The 12,141-nt window shown below is 44.4% G+C and overlaps 1 protein-coding gene across 11 annotated transcripts in view; it reads left to right on the top strand.

Annotated features, from left to right (window-relative positions):
* Positions 1 to 10,441: 10,441 nt before the first annotated feature.
* Positions 10,442 to 12,141, top strand: part of LOC130284909 (cilia- and flagella-associated protein 251-like) — a 270,512-nt gene continuing 268,812 nt past the window's right edge. For all 11 annotated transcript variants that reach the window (XM_056535855.1, XM_056535846.1, XM_056535853.1 and 8 more), the window contains exon 1: positions 10,442 to 11,013. The gene's annotated coding sequence lies outside the window, so the exon portion shown is untranslated. The remainder of the gene's footprint in view (positions 11,014 to 12,141) is intronic.

The following is a 12,141-nucleotide window of genomic DNA, read 5'->3' as shown; positions in this document are numbered from 1 at the left end:
AATAAAAAGTGATCAAAAAGTCCGATCAAAACAAAAATCATACCGATAAAAACTTCAGATCACGTCGCAAAAAATGAGTCCTCATACCACCCTATACGTGGAAAAATAAAAAAGTTATAGGGGTCAGAAGATGACATTTTTAAACGTATAAATTTTCCTGCATGTAGTTATGATTTTTTCCAGAAGTGCGACAAAATCAAACCTATATAAGTAGGGTATCATTTTAACCGTATGGACCTACAGAATAATGATAAGGTGTAATTTTTACCAAAATATGCACTGCGTAGAAACGGAAGCCCCCAAAATTTACAAAATGGCGTTTTTTTCCGATTTTGTCGCACAATGATTTTTTTTTCCGTTTCGCCGTACATTTTTTGGGTAAAATGACTGTCACTGCAAAGTAGAATTGGCGGCGCAAAAAATAAGCCATAATATGGATTTTTAGGTGGAAAATTGAAAGGGTTATGATTTTTAAAAGGTAAGGAGGAAAAAACGAAAGTGCAAAAACGGAAAAACCCTGAGTCCTTAAGGGGTTAAAGCAACAACAACAACTGTCTTATTCTCACTTACAACAACACTGACATCTTATGGATGAAAGATGCACAGTCTGTGGGACTTTCTCAATAGAAGTAATGGAGTTTAGTCATTCAAGGGGCTGACCCCCTACACTGGGGACAGAGGGGTCTATAGGAGGACATAGTGGTTTGGGGACAGAGGGGTCTATAAGAGGACATAGTGGTCTGGGGACAGAGGGGTCTATAGGAGGACATAGTGGTCTGGGGACAGAGGGGTCTGGAGGAGGACATAGTGGTCTGGGGACAGAGGGGTCTATAGGAGGACATAGTGGTCTGGGGACAGAGGGGTCTGGAGGAGGATATGGTGGTCTGGTGACAGAGGGGTCTTGAGGAGGACATAGTGTTCTGAGGACAGAGGGGTCTATAGGAGGACATAGTGTTCTGGGGACAGAGGGGTCTATAGGAGGACATAGTGGTCTGGGGACAGATGGGTCTATAGGAGGACATAGTGGTCTGGAGACAGAGGGGTCTATAGGAGGACATAGTGGTCTGGGGACAGAGGGGTCTAGAGGAGGACATAGTGGTCTTGGGACAGAGGGATCTGGAGGAGGACATAGTGTTCTGGGGACAGATCAGTCTATAGGAGGACATAATGGTCTGGGGACAGAGGGGTCTATAGGAGGACATAGTGTTCTGGGGATAGAGGGGACTATAGGAGGACATAGTGGTCTGGGGACAGAGGGGTCTATAGGAGGACATAGTGTTCTGGGGACAGAGGGGTCTGGAGGTGGACATAGTGGTCTTGGGACAGAGGGGTCTGGAGGTGGACATAGTGGTCTGGGGACAGAGGGGTCTATAGGAGGACATAGTGGTCTGGGGACAGAGGGGTCTGGAGGAGGATTTAGGGTGCAGGGGACAGAGGGGTCTGGAAGGGATATATTTAGGGGGCACAGTATCTGGCAGGGTTATAATGATTATTGTCTTCTTATGGAGGATGAGGATCTGTGGACAAGGTGACTAACCTATGATGTGCTTGTGTCAGACTCTGCAGAGAAGATGAAGCTGGAAGACATCCTGGAGCCTGGACCAGATGAAGAAGAAAAGACAACAGAGAAGACATCACTCAGGTCACTGATATCATTGTATAGTCTGTCTGACTGTCCCATCAGCTGGAGTCTATGGTACGTCCTGTAGGGATGATGGGTGACAATGTACCCTAATCTGTGGCTCTGCAGCTATTACAAAGTTGGGAGTTCAGGCAGCACACTGGGTTGGCACAATCCTTTGTAGTGGACACTATTATGTTTTGAGGGGCTCTTGTATGGTACTATTATGTACTGAGCACACAGTCTATGTACTACTATACTATGCCATGGCACACATTGTGTGGCTCTAGTATACCCTAGCGGCACAGTGTGTGACATTGTTATATCCAGGCTGCACAGTGTGTTACATTATATCCACAAGAGGTGGAGGTAGGCACTTCCGTAGATTGGTGGTGCACATGGATAGATCAGGCCCAGAAGATAGTAGAAAAGAAATCCCAGCACTCACCAAATATTCAAGGTAGTTTATTGCATATCCTCAGTATCTGCAGAGGAAGACTAAATTCCGAAATGTGACCTGTTGATACTGAGGAAATACAATAAACTACCTTGAATATATAGTGAGTGCTGGGATTAATTTTCTCTTATTATATCCATGCAGCACAGTGTGCGGCACTGTTATATCCTGGTGGCACAGTGTGCGGCACTGTCATATCCTGGTGGCACAGTGTGTGGCACTGTCATATCCTGGTGGCACAGTGTGCGGCACTGTCATATCCTGGTGGCACAGTGTGCAGCACTGTCATATCCTGGTGGCACAGTGTGTGGCACTGACATATCCTGGTGGCACAATGTGTGGCACTGTCATATCCTGGTGGTACAGTGTGCGGCACTGTTATATCCTGGTGGCACAGTGTGCAGCACTGTTATATCCTGGTGGCACAGTGTGTGGCACTGACATATCCTGGTGGCACAATGTGCGGCACTTTCATATCCTGGTGGTACAGTGTGTGGCACTGTTATATCCTGGTGGCACAGTGTGCAGCACTGTTATATCCTGGTGGCACAGTGTGCAGCACTGTTATATCCTGGTGGCACAGTGTGCAGCACAGTTATATCCTGGTGGCATTGTGCAGCACTGTTATATCGTGGTGGCACAGTGTGCGGCACTGTCATATCCTGATGGTACAGTGTGCAGCACTGTTATATCCTGGTGGCACAGTGTGCAGCACTGTTATATCCTGGTGGCACAGTGTGCAGCACTGTTATATCCTGGTGGCACAGTGTGCAGCACTATCATATCCTGGTGGCACAGTGTGCAGCACTGTTATATCCTGGCAGCATAAACAGAAGTTAGCATTTTATTATTCCCCCCTACTTTTGTGCTAGGGATGTTAGGGACCCGCTAATTACAGGTGGCCATGACGTGGCTAGCAGGCTTGCACTTCATGATCATCAAGTATACTAACAACCTGTTAGTGTATTACATTTTGCTGAGAAGCCGACGATCAATGTGCATGTTGTAGATGTGTGACCATGTCTGATTTTTATTCTCTATTTGAATTCATATATGCACTGCTCAAAAAAATTAAGGGAACACTTAAACAACACAATGTAACTCCAAGTCAATGACACTTCTGTGAAATCCCACTGTCCACTCAGGAAGCATTACTGATTGACAATCAACTTCACATGCTGCTGTGCAAATGGAACAGGCAACAGGTGGAAATTATAGGCAATGAGCAAGACATCCAATAAAGGAGCGGATCTGCAGGTGGTGACCACAGACCACTTCTCAGTTCCTATGCTTCCTAGCTGATGTTTTGGTCACTTTTGAATGCTGGCGGTGCTTTCACTCTAGTGGTAGCATGAGACGGAGTCTACAACCCACACAAGTGGCTTCGGTAGTGCAGCTCATCCAGGATGGCACATCAAGGCGAGCTGTGGCAAGAAGGTTTGCTGTGTCAGCGTAGTGTCCAGAGCATGGAGGCGCTATGAGGAGACAGGCCAGTACATCAGGATATGTGGAGGAGGCCAACAACTTAACACCAGGACCTCTACCTCCGCCTTTGTGCAAGGAGGAGCAGGACGAGCACTGCCAGAGCCTAGCAAAATGACTTCCAGCAGGCCACAAATGTGCATGTGTCCACTCAATCGGTCAGAAACAGACTCCATGAGGGTGGTATTAGGGCCCGACGCCCACAGGTGGGGGTTGTGCTTACAGCCTAACACCGTGCAGGACGTTTGGCATTTGCCAGAGAACACCAAGATTGGCAAATTCGCCACTGGCGCCCTGTGCTCTTCACAGATGAAAGCAGGTTCACACTGAGCATGTGACAGACGTGCCAGAGTTTGGAGACGCCGTGGAGAATGTTCTGCTGCCTGCAACATCCTCCAGCATGACCGGTTTGGCGGTGGGTCAGTAACGGTGTGGGGTGGCATTTCTTTGGGGGGACGCACAGCCCTCCATGTGCTTGCCAGAGGTAGCCTGACTGCCATTAGGTACTGAGATGAGATCCTCAGACCCCTTGTGAGACCATATGCTGGTGCGGTTGGCCCTGGGTTCCTTCTAATGCAAGGCAATGCTAGACCTCATGTGGCTGGAGTGTGTGAGCAGTTCCTATAAGAGGAAGGCATTGATGCTATGGACTGGTCCGCCCATTCCCCAGACCTGAATCCTATTGAGCGCATCTTGGACATCATATCTCACTCCATCCACCACCACAGACTGTCGGATGCTTTAGTCCAGGTCTGGGAGGACATCCCTCAGGAGACCATCCGCCACCTCATCAGGAGCATGCCCAGGTGTTGTAGGGAGGTCATACGGGCACGTGGAGGCCACACACACTACTGAGCCTCATTTTGACTTGTTTTAGGGACATTACATCAAAGTTGGATCAGCCTGTAGTGGGGTTTTTCACTTTGATTTTGAGTGTGACTCCATATCCAGACCTCCATGGGTTGATAAATTTTATTTCCATTGATCATTTTTGTGGGATTTGGTTGTCAGCACATTCAACTATGTAAAGATGAAAGTATTTCATACGATTAGTTCATTCATTTATATCTTGAGCAGTGTATATATATATATATATATATATATATATATATATACAAATACTTGGGTGGAATGGGAGCACGGCCAGGGCGGAGTCTCGCAGGGGGGCCTTGCTTTATTTGGTCCGGGGGCCCTGAGTGTTGTCAGTCCGCCCCTGATTATACTATAAATGCAGTTTATAAGTGTTCCCGGCATTGTGATGATCCAACTGTTGCAAAACTACAACTCCCAGCATGCCCTGACATCAGGGCCAGTTTTAGACTAAGTGTGGCCCTAGGCAAAAATGAAAAATGGGTGCCCCAGATTGCGTGACCAAAGATCACTATGTTGTGTGGTAAAGCAGGGTGCAATGCAGGGCAGATGTTGTAACCCTGGGGGCAGATGTTATTAACCCCTTCTTGTCATGATGCCAGGGCGTGGTTTAGCCTTAACCACCCAACAGTAATACCGCTGATCCTGGGCTTGGCACGGGGGCAATGAAGACACTGACGGGCCGAGATGGGGGAGCAGATAGCATGTTGCAGTCATCACATGCAGGCGACATCAGTGGCAGCAAATGTATGCAACATCGTATGTACATTGTCTACCACATGGAGGCCTGGTTTCACCCACATGTGGTGACCACAACACATTACCTGACCCCTTATGTCAGCCACCCCCTTTATTCCAGGTGAGAAGGTTTCAAGATGAGATGAGAGATAACTGGAAAAGAGCCACTGGAGGGAGGGGAAAGTTTATGCCATTTTAGCTCCTTTGATAACCCATTTAACATATAGAGGCAAATGAGGCACCTTTAACATCAGGAGGATTCATTTGCCTCACAAGGGGTAGGAGGAGACCCCTTTAAGATCAAATACTGGAGGACAAGACTCCCTTAAGATTATTGGAGTCTGGTGGAGGCACTGTTAACCCCTTGGGGACCGAGCCCATTTTGACCCTAAGGACCAGAGCATTTTTTGCAATTCTGACCACTGTCACTTTAATCATTAATAACTCTGGGATGCTTGTACTTATGAATTTGATTCAGAGAATGTTTTTTTGTGACATATTCTACTTTATGTTAGTGGTAAATTTTTGTCGATACTTGAATAATTTCTTGGTGAAAAATTCAAAAATTTCATGAAAAATTAAAAATTTTTGCATTTTTATTACTTTGAAGCTCTCTGCTTGTAAGGAAAATAGACATACCAAATAAATTATATATTGATTCACATATACAATATGACTACTTTATGTTTGCATCATAAAGTTGACATGTTTTAACTTTTTTAAGAAATTAGAGGGCTTCAAATTATAGCAGCAATTTTCCAATTTTTCAAGTAAATTTCAAAATCTGAATTTTTCAGGGACCAGTTCAGTTTTGAAGTGAATTTTAGGGTCTTTATGTTAGAAATACCTCATTATGAAAACTGCCCCCCCCCCCCCTCAACGTATTCAAAATTACATTCAGAAAGTGTGTTAACCCTTTTGGTGTTTCACAGGAAAAGCAGCAAAGTGGAGGCAAAAATTCAAAATCTTAATTTTTTACACTAACATGTTCTTGTAGACCCATATTTTTTATTCTTATAAGGGGTAAAAGGAGAATCCCTCACCCCAAATATGTAACTCAATTTCTCTCGAGTAAGGAAATACCTCATATGTAGATGTAAAGTGCTTTTGGGCACACTAGAGGGCTCAGAAGAGAAGGCGCGACAATGAGATTTTGGAGATCGAATTTTGCTGAAATGGTTTTTGGGGGGCATGTCGCATTTAGGAAGCCCCTATGGTACCAGAACAGCGAAAAACACCCCAAATGGCATACTATTTGGGAAACTACACCATTCAAGGAACATAACAAGTGGTACAGTGAGCCTTAACACCCCACAGGTGTTTGACAAATTTTTAATAAAGTTGGACATGAAAATGAAAAAAAAATGTTTTCACAAAAATGCTGATGTTACCCCAAATTTTTCATTTTCACAAAGGGTAATAGGTGAAAATGTCCCCCATAATTTGAAACACTATTTCTCTCGAGTAAGGAAATATATCATATGTGGATGTAAAGTGCTTTGTGGGTGCACTAGAGGGCTCAGAAGCGAAGGAGCGACAATGGGCTTTTGGAAAGTGAATTTTGCTGAAATGGTTTTTGCGAGGCATGTGTCATTTAGGAAGCCCCCACTGTGCCAGAATAGCAAAAAAACACCCCACATGGTATACTATTTGGGAAACTACACCCCACAAGGAATGTAACAAGGGGTACAGTGAGCCTTAACACCCCACAGGTGTTCAACGACTTTGCGTTGAAGTTAGACGTGAAAATTAATTTTTTTTTTTTTACTAAAATGCTGATGTTACCCCAAATTTTTCATTTTCAAAAGGACTAATAGGGGAAAATGTCCCCCAAAATTTGAAGCCCCATTTCTCTCGAGTAAGGAAATACCCCATATGTGGATGTAAAGTGATCTGCAGGTGCACTAAAGGACTCAAAAGGGAAGGAGCAACATTGTGCTTTTGGAAAGCGAATTTTGGTGAAATGATTTTTGGGGGGGCATGTCACATTTAGGAAGCCCCCATGGTCCCAGAACAGCAAAAAACACCCCACATGGCAACTATTTGTCAAACTACACCCCTCAAGGAATGTTACAAGGGGTATAGTGAGCATTTACACCCCACTAGCGTTTGACAGATCTTTGTAAAAATTGGCCGTGCAAACGAAAAATTACATTCTTAATTTTCACGGACCACTGTTTCAAAAATCTGTCAGACACCTGTGGGGTGTAAATGCTCACTGTACCGCTTGTTACGTTCCGTGAGGGGTGTAGTTTCCAAAATGGGGTCACATGTGGGTATCTATTTATTTTGCGTTTTTGTCAAAACCGCTGTAACCAGCAGCCATCCCTGTGCAAATCACCAGTTTAGGCCTCAAATGTACATAGAGCGCTCTCACTGCTGAGCCTTGTTGTGCGTCCGCAGAGCATTTCATATCCACACATGGGGTATTTCCGTACTTGGGAGAATTTGTGTTACAAATTTTGGGGGTCTTTATTTCCTTTTACCTCTTATGAAAATTAAAAAATGGGGCAACACCAGCATGTTAGAGTAAAACATTTTTTTTTTACACTTGCATGCTGGTGTAGACCCCGACTTTACCTTTTCATAAGGGGTAAAAGGAGAAAAGCCCCCCAAAATTTTCAGCACAATTTCTCCCGAGTACAGAGATACCCCATGTGTGGCCCTAAACTGTTGCCTTGAAATACGACAGGGCTCTGAAGTGAGAGAGCGCCATGCGCATTTGAGGCCTAAATTAGGGGTTTTCACAGGGGTGTAGCCAGATGCAAGCGATACACCAAAAATACTGTACCTCAGTTTTCCCCAAACAGGGTGTCTCCAGCTGTTACAAAACTCCTAACATGACTGGACAGTCAATGGCTGTCCGGCAATACTGGGAGTTGTTATTTTGTAACAGCTTGAGGCTTCGTTTTGGAAAAACTGACGTACAAGACGTTTTTAAATTATATTGGGGGGGGGGGGGGGGGGCGCGACAGTGTAAGGATGTAGTGTATATGCAGTGTTTTAGTGTAGTGTTGTGTTTTTAGGGTACATTCGCACGGGCAGAGGTTTACAGTGAGTTTCCCGCTGCAGCGGAAAATTTGCTGCATCTCAAACTGTACATTCACGTGGGGGGAGGGGGCAAAACTACAACTTCCAGCATGCGCTGACAGCCGAAGGTCATGTTGGGAGTTGTAGTTATGCAACAACTGGAGGAGAACAGTTTGGAGACCACTGTGTAGTGGTCTCTAAACTGTAGCCCTCCAGATGTTGCAAGACTTCAACTCCAAGCATGTCCAGACTGCCCATGCATGCTGCGAGTTGTAGTTCGGCGACATCTGAAGGGCCAGATGTTGCCGAACTACAACTCCCAGCATGCCTGGACAGTCTCGGCATGCTTTGAATTGACATCTGAAGCGTTACAGTTTGGAAACCACTGTATAGTGGTCTCCAAACAGTGCCCTGCCAGATGTTGCAAAACTACATCTCCCAGCATGCTGAGACTGTCCAAGCATGCTGGGAGTTGTAGTTCTACAACATCTGAAGGGCCAGATGTTACAGAACTACAACTCCCAGCATGCCTGGACCGTCTGGGCATGCTGAGAGTTGTATTTTTGCAACATCTGGAAGGATAGTGGTCTCCAAACTGTGGCCCTCCAGATGTTGCAAAATTACAACTCCCAGCATGCCCAGACAGCCAAAGGCAGTCTGGGCATGCTGGGAGTTGCAGTTTTTAAACTCCTAGATACAGCAGTGAAGATCACTTTACGGCGATCTTCCCTGCTGTATCTGGGAAACTGCCGCCACTTGCCTGCGCCTCCTGTCCCAGGTCCTCGGTCACCAGTACCCAGGTAACCGATGCCGGCGGTCCCTGCCGCATACACATGGCCCCCGCACGTCGCCGTCATCTTTCCCCGGTCTGCTCCGACATCCAGGAGCAGGGGAAATTAATCATTTTATTTTTATCTAGACCATCCATATTTTATTTTTATCTAGACTATTTTATATTCATTTTATTTTTATCTAGACCATCGACACATTGAGGATTTTTACCACTATCTGCAGATTACATCAGCATTCAACAATAATAGTATCTCTGTTGTTTAACCCTTTCAGCGCTGGTATATGTTTATTTATTTTTTATATACACACACTCTACTGTAGAGACCCTGCTCAGGTTTCAGTTTGCAGCACAATTTCCTGCCACAGGGTGTGGATTAAAGTTGCTCGTGATGTGATAGCTACACAGCACTTAGCATGACTGGAAGCCAACATAGAGTTAAGTGTATGCAGAAGAGTCCTTGCTCAGCTACTGCTTTTTACTGACTAGACAATTCTTCTCATTGGAGCAGGAAGCAGGATTTTGGAGATAACTGGAAAATGAGTTCTGACTAGGCCTAAACTCCTCTCACATGGGACCTAGCAGAGATATGAGACAATCAGGTTCAAGTCCTCTAGGGAGAAAGGGTTGGACTTAGGAGACTAGCAGTTTCTGCATAGAATCTAGCTAAGATGAGTCATGTGACCAAGGATCTATACATTCCTACACATACATATATGGCTCATAAGTAGGGGCAACAAAGAGTAAAATGTCAACTCTTTCGCAGCCATAATACCTCAATGTATTCAGTAGTAGACTTATAAAAATAACATGTTATGTAAATGTGACTTATGATAATGTCCATATTATGATGGGCCTGCACCCAACTAAACATACAGGGGAAGATTTATAAAAACCTGTGCGGAGGAAAAGTTGACCCTTTGCCCATAGCAACCAATCAGATTGCTTCCTTCATTTTTAAATGGGCCTCTAAAAATAAAAGCAGCGATCTAATTGGTTGCTACTGGCAACTGGTCAACTTTTCCTCTGCACTGGTTTTGATAAATCTCCCCAACAATCCTTTATTTTTTCAAGATGAAATGTTTTCCCCATGTTGTATAAAATGAGGGGACACAACTCTTGGTACAACTTGGTACTAACTGCCAGGAGTGGTCCATATGAGCCGACCATTTTGAAAGTCAAAAGAAGCTCTGCAGCAGCTGCGTTGTGTAAGATAAATTATAGCCCCATGGTCTGAATATAATACGCTGCCTTATACTGTTTAAATGGTCATGGAAGATCATAAAGACCCTTTTGTGACTTCAAATATTCTTCTATTTTACAATAAGCCTTCATTATTTTATATATATATATATATATATATATATATATATATATATAAGCTTTGTATTAGTTATTGCTTACAAGTCAGTCTCCTATACAAGGAAGGAAACATAACATATGAGCAGTTGGATGAGGTCCCAGGTGACATGGAGTAGCACATATGCGGATTTACCTGTGTGGTGTCTATAAATGTAAATTATATATAGGAAATATACTGAGGAGCAGCTTTTGCATTAAGGACAGGCACTTCCATTAATAATTAGAGGGGATTGATGTCAGGGCCTACTATTGTAGAGGTTTCAGCAGGGATATTGGTTATTGATCCAAAATTATTGGGGAGATTTATCAATCATCCTAAAACCCTATTATATGTATGAATCCAGCAGATCATCTACATACAAAAGAGCTGGTTTGTGATTGGTTGGTCTTGATACAAGTGAGCTGGCCTGTGATTGGTCGGTCTGGCTTGGCACCTGCACGGTATGTTTGTCTGTTGTCCTGACAACCAACCACTCAGCTGGAGCGACCGCCAGAGGAGGAGCTATTCTGTGATTTCTGAGCCGTACAAGTGCATTATTGTATTATTTGTTGCGTCTTAGTGTCTGTGTGTGTTGTTTGTTGTTGTGTGTCTGTGTGTCTGTGCTTTTATTTCAGGTAACACCTCACTTTCCGGTTATACCATCCTTTCCGGATCATCCAGTGGTAAGTCCTACTCTAAACTATATTATCCCTCATTAATATCGTCACATATTTCTGTCCAGTTACACATCCAGGGGGAGAATTATCAAAACCTGTTCAGAGGAAAAGTTGTCCAGTTGCCCATAGCAACCAATCAGATCTCTTCTTTCATTTTGGACAGGCCCTTTTTAAAATGAAAGAAGATATCTGATTGGTTGCTATGGGCAACTGGGCAAGTTTTCCTCTGCACAGGTTTTGATAAATCTCCCTCCCAATGTATATTATAGCTGTATATTGCTCCAACTGTAAATATATGTCTGAAATAATAGGTCATGAGACTGGCATGTGATGGGCACTAACTGGTCACAGCCTGGCACATATATCATCTTATTATTATATGAACTGGGCTCTATGGGGGAGATTTATCAAAATATTTGAAAGAAGCGATCCAATGGGTTGCTATGGGCAACTGCACCACTCTTCCTCTACATGTTGGAGAGCACTGCTTTAGGCTGGAAAAAAAATGCCCCCAAAATGCATTTGGGACAAAACTACCGCTGCCAGATGTTAGCTAGGAGTCAATAGGAAAATATGAAATTCCATACCTACATAGTGTTTTAAAGGATAACTCCTGGATGTAACAACTTATCCCCTATCCTAAGGTCGCGGGGGATCTGACAGCTGGATCTCCCGAACGGTGCCCCAGTTCTCAGCATGAATGGGGCGTGTTGACCACCACACAAAGCGGCGGCCGACACGCCCCTTCCGGGCAGCTCTATGGGAGAGCTGGAGCGCTGCTTTCGGCAATCTCCGGCTCTGCCATAGGACTGCATGGAGGGGGCGTGTCAGCCACAGGTTCGTGCTGTGGTCGAAAGGGCTTGTTTCATGCAGGGAGCCGGGGCTCCATGCGGGAGATAACGGAGGGCCCCAGTGGTCAGACCCCAGCGATCTAACACTTTAGATAGGGGATAAGTTGTTACATCCCGGAGTTATCCTTTAATTTTTGGCATTACCTCACCCTTTAGTGGTGTTTTTTTGGGCTCAATGGAAACTTTTCAAAATCACTGCATTCACTAGCTATGTTGTTGTTTTTTTTTGTTTTTGTTTTTGTTTTTGTTTTTTTCCTTTTCTTAAAAAAATTGTGGTGTTACT

This window comes from Hyla sarda, chromosome 8 (assembly GCF_029499605.1).
Source record: "Hyla sarda isolate aHylSar1 chromosome 8, aHylSar1.hap1, whole genome shotgun sequence".
NCBI lineage: Eukaryota > Metazoa > Chordata > Amphibia > Anura > Hylidae > Hyla > Hyla sarda.
This window is presented reverse-complemented; position numbering and strand designations above follow the sequence as displayed.